Genomic DNA, 13,189 nt, shown 5'->3' on the forward strand with positions numbered 1-13,189 from the left:
ATAACTATGCTTTCATTTTATTGTTTATAATTCCTGGAGGGCTAGGACAATGCTTTCTTTCATTTTGATTTTTTTCTTTCTTCTCTTTTATCTTACTCTCTTCATGACATCTACAGTCTTATGCACACAGAAAGCTTTTTTTTTTTTTTTTTTTTTTTTTTTTTTTTTTTTTTTTTTGAGACGGGGTCTCACCCAGCTCACTCTAACCTCTGCCCCCTGGGTACAAGAGATTCTCCTGCCTCAGCTTCCCGAGTAGCTGGGATTACAGGCACCTGCTACCGCACCCAGCTAATTTTTGTATTTTCAGTAGAGATGGGGTTTCACCATCTTGGCCAGGCTGGTCTTGAACTCCTGACCTGGTGATCCACCTGCTTCGGCCTCCCAAAGCGCTGGGATTACAGGCATGACACACTGTTCCTGGCTAGAAAGCATTCTTAATTGACTGTGTTTCCCTCTTCTCTTATTACCAAGCCTAAGATTTGGGAAACAATAGCTTCCGAAGTAGTTTTCATCTAATCTCTTAAATCATTAGAAAAATGCACCCAATAATATAATGTGAAATACAGGATTTACATTTTTAATATATATGTAGATTCTTATCTCCTTTGAAGCACCCTTTACAAGACAAACTACATCAAACTTTTAAAGTAATTCTTAGTGTTATTGAAAATGTTCACACTTTTGGAATGGTTGACAGAAAAATAACTGGATGACAGTCACATAATTGATTAATTCAGTAAATTCAGCCTGTAAGATAAACCAGTTTGGGATATCATATGAAACAAAACATCTAAATATTTCACATGCAGCCAATTAGCTTACCATCAAATAGCCAGTCGTGAATTAAATGAGAAAATAAATGATCCCTGAGAAATGGCTTTGTAAGGCATATTTCCACCTGTCTTCCTTCAGGAAGAGTAAACCTCTAATTCAATCTAGCTGATAGATTTAGGTCACAGCAGTTGATCAAATGATAAAGAAAAAAACCATTGAGCAAGATGGCCGAATAGGAACAGCTCCAGTCTCCAACTCCTAGTGCGAGCGACACAGAAGACAGGTGATTTCTGCATTTTCAACTGAGGTACTGGGGTCATCTCACTAGGGAGTGCCGGACAATCGGTGCTAGTCAGTTGCTGCAGCCTGACCAGCAAGAGCTGAAGCAGGGCTAGGCATCGCCTCACCTGGGAAGCGCAAGGGGGAAGGGAATCCCTTTTCCTAGCCAGGGGAACTGAGACACACAACACCTGGAAAATCGGGTAACTCCCACCCCAATACTGCGCTTTAAGCAAACGGGCACACCAGGAGAATATATCCCACACCTGGTCGGGAGGGTCCCACGCCCAAGGAGCCTCCCTCATTCCTAACACAGCAGTCTGCAATCTAACCACAAGGCAGCAGCGAGGCTGGGGGAGGGGCGCCTGCCATTGCTGAGGCTTAAGTAGGTAAACAAAGCCGCTGGGAAGCTCGAACTGGGTGGAGCTCACGGCACCGCAAGGAAACCTGCCTGTCTCTGTAGACTCCACCTCTGGGGACAGGGCACAGTTAACAACAACAACAAAAGCAGCAGAAACCTTTGCAGACACAAACGACTCTGTCTGACAGCTTTGGAGAGAGCAGTGGATCTCCCAACACGGAGGTTGAGATCTGAGAACGGACAGACTGCCTGCTCAAGTGGGTCCCTGACCCCTGAGTAGCCTAACTGGGAGACATCCCCCACTAGGGGCAGTCTGACACCCCACACCGCACAGGGTGGAGTACACCCCTGAGAGGAAGCTTCCAAAGTAAGAATCAGACAGGTACACTCGCTGTTCAGCAATATTCTATCTTCTGCAACCTCTGCTGCTGATACCCAGGCAAACAGGGTCTGGAGTGGACCTCAAGCAATCTCCAACAGACCTACAACTGAGGGTCCTGACTGTTAGAAGGAAAACTATCAAACAGGAAGGACACCTATACCAAAACCCCATCAGTATGTCACCATCATCAAAGACCAGAGGCAGATAAAACCACAAAGATGGGGAAAAAGCAGGGCAGAAAAGCTGGAAATTCAAAAAATAAGAGCGCATCTCCCCCTGCAAAGGAGCGCAGCCCATCGCCAGCAACGGATCAAAGCTGGTCAGAGAATGACTTGGACGAGAGGAGAGAAGAAGGCTTCAGTCCATCAAATTTCTCAGAGCTAAAGGAGGAATTATGTACCCAGTGCAAAGAAACTAAAAATCTTGAAAAAAGAGTGGAAGAATTGACAGCTAGACTAATTAATGCAGAGAAGGTCATAAATGAAATGACAGAGATGAAAACCATGACACGAGAAATACGTGACAAATGCACAAGCTTCAGTAACCGACTCGATCAAGTGGAATAAAGAGTATCAGCGACTGAGGATCAAATGAATGAAATGAAGCGAGAAGAGAAACCAAAAGAAAAATTAAGAAAAAGAAATGAACAAAGCCTACAAGAAGTATGGGATTATGTAAAAAGACCAAATCTACGTCTGATTGGGGTGCCTGAAAGTGAGGGGGAAAATGGAACCAAGTTGGAAAACACTCTTCAGGATATCATCCAGGAGAACTTCCCCAACCTAGTAGGGCAGGCCAACATTCAAATTCAGGAAATACAGAGAATGCCACAAAGATACTCCTCGAGAAGAGTAACTCCAAGACACATAATTGCCAGATTCACCAAAGTTGAAATGAAGGAAAAAATCTTAAGGGCAGCCAGAGAGAAAGGTCGGGTTACCCACAAAGGGAAGCCCATCAGACTAACAGCAGATCTCTCGGCAGAAACTCTACAAGCCAGAAGAGAGTGGGGGCCAATATTCAACATTCTTAAAGAAAAGAATTTTCAACCCAGAATTTCATATCCAGCCAAACTAAGTTTCATCAGTGAAGGAGAAATAAAATCCTTTACAGATAAGCAAATGCTTAGAGATTTTGTCACCACCAGGCCTGCCTTACAAGAGACCCTGAAGGAAGCACTAAACATGGAAAGGAACAACCGGTACCAGCCATTGCAAAAACATGCCAAAATGTAAAGACCATCGAGGCTAGGAAGAAACTGCATCAACTAACGAGCAAAATAACCAGTTAATATCATAATGGCTGGATCAAGGTCACACATAACAATATTAACCTTAAACGTAAATGGACTAAATGCTCCAATTAAAAGACACAGACTGGCAAACTGGATCAAGAGTCAAGACCCATCAGTCTGCTGTATTCAGGAGACCCATCTCACATGCAGAGACATACATAGGCTCAAAATAAAGGGATGGAGGAAGATCTACCAAGCAAATGGAGAACAAAAAAAAGCAGGGGTTGCAATCCTAGTCTCTGATAAAACAGACTTTAAACCATCAAAGATCAAAAGAGACAAAGAAGGACATTACATAATGGTAAAGGGATCAATTCAACAGGAAGAGCTAACTATCCTAAATATATATGCACCCAATACAGGAGCACCCAGATTCATAAAGCAAGTCCTTAGAGACTTACAAAGAGACTTAGACTCCCATACAATAATAATGGGAGACTTCAACACTCCACTGTCAACATTAGACAGGTCAACGAGACAGAAAGTTAACAAGGATATCCAGGAATTGAACTCATCTCTGCACCAAGCAGACCTAATAGACATCTATAGAACTCTCCACCCCAAATCAACAGAATATACATTCTTCTCACCACCACATCGCACTTATTCCAAAATTGACCACATACTTGGAAGTAAAGCACTCCTCAGCAAATGTAAAAGAACAGAAATTATAACAAACTGTCTCTCAGACCACAGTGCAATCAAACTAGAACTCAGGACTAAGAAACTCAATCAAAACCGCTCAACTACATGGAAACTGAACAACCTGCTCCTGAATGACTACTGGGTACATAACGAAATGAAGGCAGAAATAAAGATGTTCTTTGAAACCAATGAGAACAAAGATACAACATACCAGAATCTCTGGCACACATTTAAAGCAGTGTGTAGAGGGAAATGTATAGCACTAAATGCCCACAAGAGAAAGCAGGAAAGATCTAAAATTGACACTCTAATATCACAATTAAAAGAACTGGAGAAGCAAGAGCAAACACATTCAAAAGCTAGCAGAAGGCAAGAAATAACGAAGATCAGAGCAGAACTGAAGGAGATAGAGACACAAAAAACCCTCCAAAAAATCAATGAATCCAGGAGTTGGTTTTTTGAAAAAATCAACAAAATTGACAGACCGCTAGCAAGACTAATAAAGAAGAAAAGAGAGAAGAATCAAATAGACGCAATAAAAAATGATAAAGGGGATATCATCACCGACCCCACAGAAATACAAACTACCATCAGAGAATACTATAAACACCTCTACGCAAATCAACTAGAAAATCTAGAAGAAATGGATACTTTCCTGGACACTTACACTCTTCCAAGAGTAAACCAGGAAGAAGTTGAATCCCTAAATAGACCAATAGTAGGCTCTGAAATTGAGGCAATAATTAATAACCTACCCACCAAAAAAAGTCCAGGACCAGGTGGATTCACAGCTGAATTCTACCAGAGGTACAAGGAGGAGCTGGTACCATTCCTTCTGAAACTATTCCAATCAATGGAAAAAGAGGGAATCCTCCCTAACTCTTTTTATGAGGCCAACATCATCCTGATACCAAAGCCTGGCTGAGACACAACAAAAACAGAGAATTTTAGACCAATATCCCTGATGAACATCGATGCAAAAATCCTCAATAAAATACTGGCAAACCGGATTCAGCAGCACATCAAAAAGCTTATCCACCATGATCAAGTGGGCTTCATCCCTGGGATGCAAGGCTGGTTCAACATTCGCAAATCAATAAACATAATCCAGCATATAAACAGAACCAAAGACAAGAACCACATGATTATCTCAAGAGATGCAGAAAAGGCTTTTGACAAAATTCAACAGCCCTTCATGCTAAAAACGCTCAATAAATTCGGTATTGAGGGAACGTACCTCAAAATAATAAGAGCTATTTATGACAAACCCACAGCCAATATCATACTGAATGGGCAAAAACTGGAAAAAATCCCTTTGAAAACTGGCACAAGACAGGGATGCCCTCTCTCACCACTCCTATTCAACATAGTGTTGGAAGTTCTGGCTAGGGCAATCAGGCAACAGAAAGAAATCAAGGGTATCCAGTTAGGAAAAGAAGTAGTCAAATTGTCCCTGTTTGCAGATGACATGATTGTATATTTAGAAAACCCCATTGTCTCAGCCCAAAATCTCCTTAAGCTGATAAGCAACTTCAGCAAAGTCTCAGGATACAAAATTAATGTGCAAAAATCACAAGCATTCTTATACACCAGTAACAGACAAACAGAGAGCCAAATCAGGAATGAACTTCCATTCACAATTGCTTCAAAGAGAATAAAATACCTAGGAATCCAACTTACAAGGGATGTCAAGGACCTCTTCAAGGAGAACTACAAACCACTGCTCAGTGAAATAAAAGAGGACACAAACAAATGGAAGAACATACCATGCTCATGGATAGGAAGAATCAATATCGTGAAAATGGCCATACTGCCCAAGGTTATTTATAGATTCAATGCCATCCCCATCAAGCTACCAATGAGTTTCTTCACAGAATTGGAAAAAACTGCTTTAAAGTTCATATGGAACCAAAAAAGAGCCCACATTGCCAAGACAATCCTATGTCATAAGAACAAAGCTGGAGGCATCACGCTACCTGACTTCAAACTATACTACAAGGCTACAGTAACCAAAACAGCATGGTACTGGCACCAAAACAGAGATATAGACCAGTGGAACAGAACAGAGTCCTCAGAAATAATACCACACATCTACAGCCATCTGATCTTTGACAAACCTGAGAGAAACAAGAAATGGGGAAAGGATTCCCTATTTAATAAATGGTGCTGGGAAAATTGGCTAGCCACAAGTAGAAAGCTGAAACTGGATCCTTTCCTTACTCCTTATACGAAAATTAATTCAAGATGGATTAGAGACTTAAATGTTAGACCTAATACCATAAAAACCCTAGAAGAAAACCTAGCTAGTACCATTCAGGACACAGGCATGGGCAAGGACTTCATGTCTAAAACACCAAAAGCAATGGCAGCAAAAGCCAAAATTGACAAATGGGATCTAATTAAACTAAAGAGCTTCTGCACAGCAAAAGAAACTACCATCAGAGTGAACAGGCAACCTATAGAATGGGAGAAAATTTTTGCAATCTACTCATCTGACAAAGGGCTAATATCCAGAATCTACAAAGAACTCAAACAAATTTATAAGAAAAAAACAAACAACCCCATCAAAAAGTGGCCAAAGGATATGAACAGACATTTCTCAAAAGAAGACATTCATACAGCCAACAGACACATGAAAAAATGCTCATCATCACTGGCCATCAGAGAAATGCAAATCAAAACCACAATGAGATACCATCTCACACCAGTTAGAATGGCAATCATTAAAAAGTCAGGAGACAACAGGTGCTGGAGAGGATGTGGAGAAATAGGAACACTTTTACACTGTTGGTGGGATTGTAAACTAGTTCAACCATTATGGAAAACAGTATGGCGATTCCTCAAGGATCTAGAACTAGATGTACCATATGACCCAGCCATCCCACTACTGGGTATATACCCAAAGGATTATAAATCATGCTGCTATAAAGACACATGCACACGTATGTTTATTGTGGCACTATTCACAATAGCAAAGACTTGGAATCAACCCAAATGTCCATCTGTGACAGACTGGATTAAGAAAATGTGGTACATATACACCATGGAATATTATGCAGCCATAAAAAAAGGATGAGTTTGTGTCCTTTGTAGGGACATGGATGCAGCTGGAAACCATCATTCTTAGCAAACTATCACAAGAAAAGAAAACCAAACACCGCATGTTCTCACTCATAGGTGGGAACTGAACAATGACATCACTTGGACTCGGGAAGGGGAACATCACACATCGGGGCCTATCATGGGGAGGGGGGAAGGGGGAGGGATTGCATTGGGAGTTATACCTGATATAAATGACGAATTGATGGGTGCTGACGAGTTGATGGGTGCAGCACACCAACATGGCACAAGTATACATTTGTAACAAACCTGCACGTTATGCACATGTACCCTAGAACTTAAAGTATAATAAAAAAAAAAAAAAGTAAAACAGAAAATAACAACAACTAAAAAAAAGAAAAAAGAAAAAGGAAAAAAACCATTAAGAGATTTTACCCAAGGCCGGGAATCATTTAGAACTAACACTCTGAGACTAGAGTTTAACACAACACTCGCTTCATGAATCTTTCTTAAGGCTACTGTATAAATTCAATCATTTTCAAAGAAGCATTCAGGTTTCCCTGAAACATCACAGGCCTGAAAATTTGCGAGTTCCTGTAGAGTCTAGTGACTCCTCTCACACTATTCCTACTTCAGACACAAATTCATGGTGCTCACATAAAAAGCCCTGGCCACCTCCTCTGGTCTTGAAAGAAGCCGTCCTGCTGTGTATTCTCTTTTGGTAGAGGGTTGGACACTGAGTTACACTTCACTTGAAAATCTTACTCAGCTAGAAGGGAGTCATTCAATTTCTTCAAACACCCTCTAACATTTGGTCTTATCTCACATCTGATTCAAAGTTAAATTTCTTTCTCCTGCTAAAGGAAGAATATTATCACTTCATGCAAGCTTGTCCCTGTAATGGCTCCATCTCCAACCTCATCCAGTCACTGAATCCTGACTCTCCTCACTCCTAAATTTCTCTCATCCACCCTCTTGTCTCCTCCAGGCCTTCTGCTGTGGTCTGATTTCAGACCTTCCTCACCTCGGATTACCACAATACCCCCCTCCAGCCTACTTCTCTACTTCATCCTCCACACTGCTGCCAAAAGGATATTTTTAACTTTCAATTTTGAAATAATTTTAGACTTACAGAGAAGTTGCAGAATCAGTACAGAGTTCCAATAAGCCATTCATCTAGCTTTTCCTAATGTTAATAGGAAATGTTTATAATCTCTTTTATGACTTTAATACAATCACTGAAGGATTTTTAAAAATGAATATTTTTCATTGAAAATTCATAATTTTATACATTTGTGAGGCACAATGTGATATTTTCATATTTATACACAAACTGGAATAATTAAACCCAGTTAATTAATATATCCATCACCTCGCTTATCATTTTTTGTGCTGAGTCATTTTTTAATTTACTCTTAGTTACTTTGAAATATATAATACATTATTATTGACTCCAGTCACCCTGCCATGCAATAGATCTCAAAACTTATTCCTACTAACTGAAACTTTGTACCCTTTGACTAACTAACAACTTCCCATTTTCTCCCCCTTCCCCCCAGCCTTTGGTAACCATCATTTTATGCTATGTCCAGGAGTTAGACTTTTTAAGTTTCCACATATAAGTAAGATCATTTGTCTTTCTGTGCCTGGCTTATTTCACTTCCCATAATGTCCTCCAAGTTCATCTATATGGTCACAAATGAGAGAATTTTCTTTTTTGAAAGGCTGAATAGTATCTCATTGTGTATATACACCACATTTTCTTCAGCTGTAGATCCATTGATGGGTGCTTAGGTTGATTCCATATCTTGGCTATTGTAAATAATGCTACAATGAACATGGGAGTGCAGATATCCCTGCACCATATTGATTTCATTTCCTTTGGATATATACTCAAATATGAGATTGCTGGATCATATAGTTCTATTTTTGGCTTTTGTAAGGAACCTCCATACTGTTTTCTATAATAGCTGTACTATCACATACCCAACAACAATGTACAAGGGTTGTTACATACCCAGCAACAATGTACAAGGGTTCTCTTTGCTCTGCAGACTCACCAATACTTGTTATCTTTCATCTTTCTGATAACAGCCGTTCTAACACGTGTAAGGCGATATCTCATTGCAATTTTAATATGCATTTCCCTGCTGATTAGTGATGCTGAGCATTTTTTCATGTACCTATTTTTATGTCTTCTTTTGAGAAATGTCTGTTCAGGTCCTTTACCCACTTTTTTCCCCTTTGAAAAAAAAATTAACTTTTAAGTTCAGGTGTGCATGTATAGGCTTGTTACATAGGTAAACTTGTGTCATGGGGGGTTGTTGTATGGATTATTTCATCACCCAGGTATTAAGCCTAGGATCCATTAGCTATTTTTCCTGATCCTCATCCCTCCAAGCCTCCACCCTCTGATAGGCCCCAGTATGTGTTGTTCCCCTCTGTGTGTCCATGTGTTCTCATCATTTAGCCCCCACTTACAAATGAGAACATGCAGTATTTGGTTTTCTGTTCCTGAATTAATCTGCTAAGGATAATGTTCTCCAGCTTCATCCATGTCCCTGTAAAGGACATGATCTCATTCTTTTATATGGCTGCCTAGTATTCCATGGTATATATGTACCACATTTTCTTTATCTAGTCTGCCATTGATGGGCATTTAGGTTGATTCCATTCTTTGTTATTGTGAATAGTGCTGCAGTGAACATACACATGCATGTGTCTTTATAAAAGAATGATTTATATTCCTTTGGGTATATACCTGGTAATGGGATTCTTGGATCAAATGGTATTTCTATTTGTAGGTCTTTGAGGAATTGTCACGTTGTCTTCCACAACGATTGAACTAATTTATACTCCCACCAACAGTATATAAGCGTTCCTTTTTCTCCACAACCTTGCCAGCATCTGTTATTTTTCGACTTTTTAGTCATAGCCATTCTGACTGGTGTGAGATGGTATCTCATTGTGGTTTTGATTTGCGTTTCTCTAATGATCAGTGATGTTGAGCTTATTTTATATGATTGTTGGCCCCACATGTATGTCTTCTTTCAAGAAGTGTCTGTTCATGTCCCTTGCCCACTTTTTTATGGTTTTTTTTTTTTTTTCATGTAAATTTGCTAAGTACCTTAGAGGTGCTGGATATTAGACCTTTGTCAGATGCATAGTTTGCAGAAATTTTCTCCCATTCTGTAAGTTGTCTGTTTACTCTGTTGACAGTTGATTTTGCTGTGCAGAAATTCTTGTCTAATTAGATCCATTTGTCAATTTTTGCTTTTGTCGCAATTGCTTTTGGAGTCTTCATCATTAAATCTCTGCCCATGCCTATGTTCTAAATGGTATTGCCTAGGTTGTCTTCCAGGATTTTTATAGCTTTAGGTTTTATATTTAAGTCTTTAATTGATCTTGAGTTAATTTTTGTATATAGTTTAAGAAAGGGGCCCAGTTTCAATCTTCTGCATATGGCTAGCCAGTTATCCCAGCACCATTTATTAAACAGGGAACTTTTTCCTCATTGCTTGTTTTTGTTATGATTGTCAAAAATCAGATAGTTGTAAGTGTGCAGCCTTATTTCTGGGTTCTCTATTCTGTTCCACTAGTCTATGTGTCTGTTTTTGTACCAAAACCATGCTGTTTTGGTTACTGTAGCCCTGTAGTATAGTTTGAAGTTGGGTAGTATCATGCCTCCAGCATTGTTCTTTTTGCTTAGGATTGCCTTTTGCATTTTTTCAATTCTATATGGATTTTAAAATAGTTTTTTCTAGTTCTGTGAAGAATCTTAATGGTAGTTTAATAGGAATAGCATTGAATCTGTAAATTGCTTTAGGCAACATGGCCATTTTAATGATATTGATTCTTCCTATCCATGAGCATGGAATGGTATCTCATTGTGGTTTTGATTTGCGTTTTTCTTTTGTTTGTGTCATCTCTGATATCTTTGAGAAGTGTTTTGTAGTTCTCTTTGTAGTGATCTTTCACCTCCCTGGTAAGCTGTATTACTAGGTATTTTATTCTTTTTGTGGCAACTGTGAATAGGAGTATGTTCCTGATTTGGATCGCAGCTTGATTGTTGTTCATGTATAGGAATATGTGCCCACTTTTTCATCAGGTTATTTGTTTTCTTGCTATTAAGTTGTTTGAGTTTCTTATATATTTTGGATATTAACTCTTTATCAGATGTATAGTTTGCAAATATTTTCTCCCACTCTGTGGGCTGTTTCTTTATTTTGCTAGTTGTTTCCTTTGCTGTGCAGAAGCTTTTTAGTTTAATAGTCCATTTATCTACTTTTGCTTTTATTGTCTGTGCTTTCAGAATCATATATAAAAAATTACTGCTCAGATCAATGTTGTAGAGCTTTCCCCCTATGCTTCCTTCTAGTAGCTTTACAGCTTCAGGTCTTATATTTAGGTCTTTCATTCACTGTGAGTTGATTTTCATATATGATATGAAATAAGGATCCAATTTCATTCTTCTGGATGTGGATATCCACTTCTCCTACGACCATTTATAGAAGAAGCTGTCCTTTCCCATTATGTGTTCTTGGCACCTTTGTGGAAGATCAATTGACTGTAAATATGTGGACTTATTTTTAGGCTTTGTACACTGTTCTACTGGTTGATACGTGGTATTATGCCAGCCGTTTGGTTAAAATAACCTTATAATATATCTTGAAATCAGGGAGTGTGATGTGCCCAGTTTTGTTCTTTTTACTCAAGATTGCTTTAGATATTTGGGGCCTTTTGTAGCTCCATAAGAATTTAATGACTGTCTTTTTCTATTTTTGTGAAAAATGATATTGGAGTTTTGATAGGGGTTGCATTAAACTTGTAGATTGCTTTGGGTAATATAGACATTTTAACAATATTGATTCTTTCAGTCCATGAACACAGGATGTCTTTCCATTTATTTGTGTTTTATTCGATTTCTTTCAGCAGTGTTTTATAGTTTACAGTATACAGATTTTTTTTTTTTTTTTTTTTTTTTTTTAGACAGTCTCGCTCGGTCACCCAGGCTGGAGTGCAGTGGCGCGATCTCGGCTCACTGCAAGCTCTGCCTCCCGGGTTCACGCCATTCTCCTGCCTCAGCCTCCCGAGTAGCTGGGACTACAGGTGCCCACCACCATGCCCGGCTAATTTTTTGTATTTTTAGTAGAGATGGGGTTTCACCGTGTTAACCAGGATGGTCTCTATCTCCTGACCTTGTGATCCGCCCAACTTAGCCACCCAAAGTACTGGGATTACAGGCGTAAGCCACCACGCCCAGCCAGTATACAGATTATTCACTTCCTTGCTTAAATTTTCCACTCCTAAGTATTTTTGTTACTGTTTTGGCTATTGTAAACAGGATTAATTTCCTTTTCAGGTGGTTTGTTGTTAATGTATAGAAATGCTACTGATTTTTGTATAATGATTTAGTATTCTGCAGTTTTACTGAATTCCTTTATCAGTTCTAACAGTTTTTTAGTGGAGCTTTTAGGGTTTTCCATACATAAGATCATGTCATCAGCAAACAGAGATAAAATTTTGCTTATTCTCTTTCTATTAGAATGTCTTTTATTTCTTTCTCTTGCCTAGTTGCTCTGGCTAGGATATCCAGTACTACACTGAAAAGAAATTATGAGAGTGGGCATGCTTGTCTTATCTCTGATCTTAGAGGAAAACTTTCGACCTATCACTGTTGAGTATGATGTTAGCTATAGGTTTGTTACATATGGCCTTTATTTTTGTTGAGGTACATTCCCTCTGTACCTAATTCATTATGAGTTTTTTTTTTTTAATCATGAAAGGATGTTGAATTTTTTCAAATGCGTTTTCTGCATCTATTGAAATGATTACATGATTTTTATTCTTCATTTTGTTAATGTGATGCATCACACTGATTGATTTGCATATGTTAAGTCATCCTCATATCCAAAGGATAAATCTCACTTGACCATGGTGACTGATTCTTTTAACATGAATTGTTGAATTCAGTTTGCTAATATCGTGTTGAGTATTTTTGCATTTATGTTCATCAGGGATATTGGCCTGTAGCTTTTCTTTCTTGTAGTGTCCCTGTCTGGCCTTGATATCAGGGTAATGCTAGCCTTGTAAAATGAGAAGTATTCCATTCACTTCAATTTTGCAAAAGAATTTGAGAAGGATTAGTATTAGTTCTTTAAATGTTTGATAGAATTCAACCATCTGGTCCTGGGCTTTTCTTTGATGGAAACTTTTTATTATTGATTCAGTCTTCTCACACATTATTGTTCTGTCAAACAATACTCATTATTGGTCTGTTCAGGTTCTCTATTTTTTCATGATTCACTCTTAGTACATTGTTTGTGTCTAGGAATGTATTCATTTCTTCTAGGTTATGCAATTTTTTGGCATAGTAACTTCTTATAATCCTTTG

The 13,189-nt window shown here is 38.7% G+C and overlaps 1 long non-coding RNA gene across 1 annotated transcript in view; it reads right to left on the bottom strand.

Moving 5' to 3' along the window:
* LOC115896946 overlaps positions 1 to 13,189 on the bottom strand; it is a 117,966-nt gene that overhangs the window by 16,255 nt on the left and 88,522 nt on the right. The gene's annotated exons all lie outside the window — the stretch shown is intronic.

Source organism: Rhinopithecus roxellana, chromosome 4, assembly GCF_007565055.1.
Source record: "Rhinopithecus roxellana isolate Shanxi Qingling chromosome 4, ASM756505v1, whole genome shotgun sequence".
Taxonomy (NCBI): domain Eukaryota; kingdom Metazoa; phylum Chordata; class Mammalia; order Primates; family Cercopithecidae; genus Rhinopithecus; species Rhinopithecus roxellana.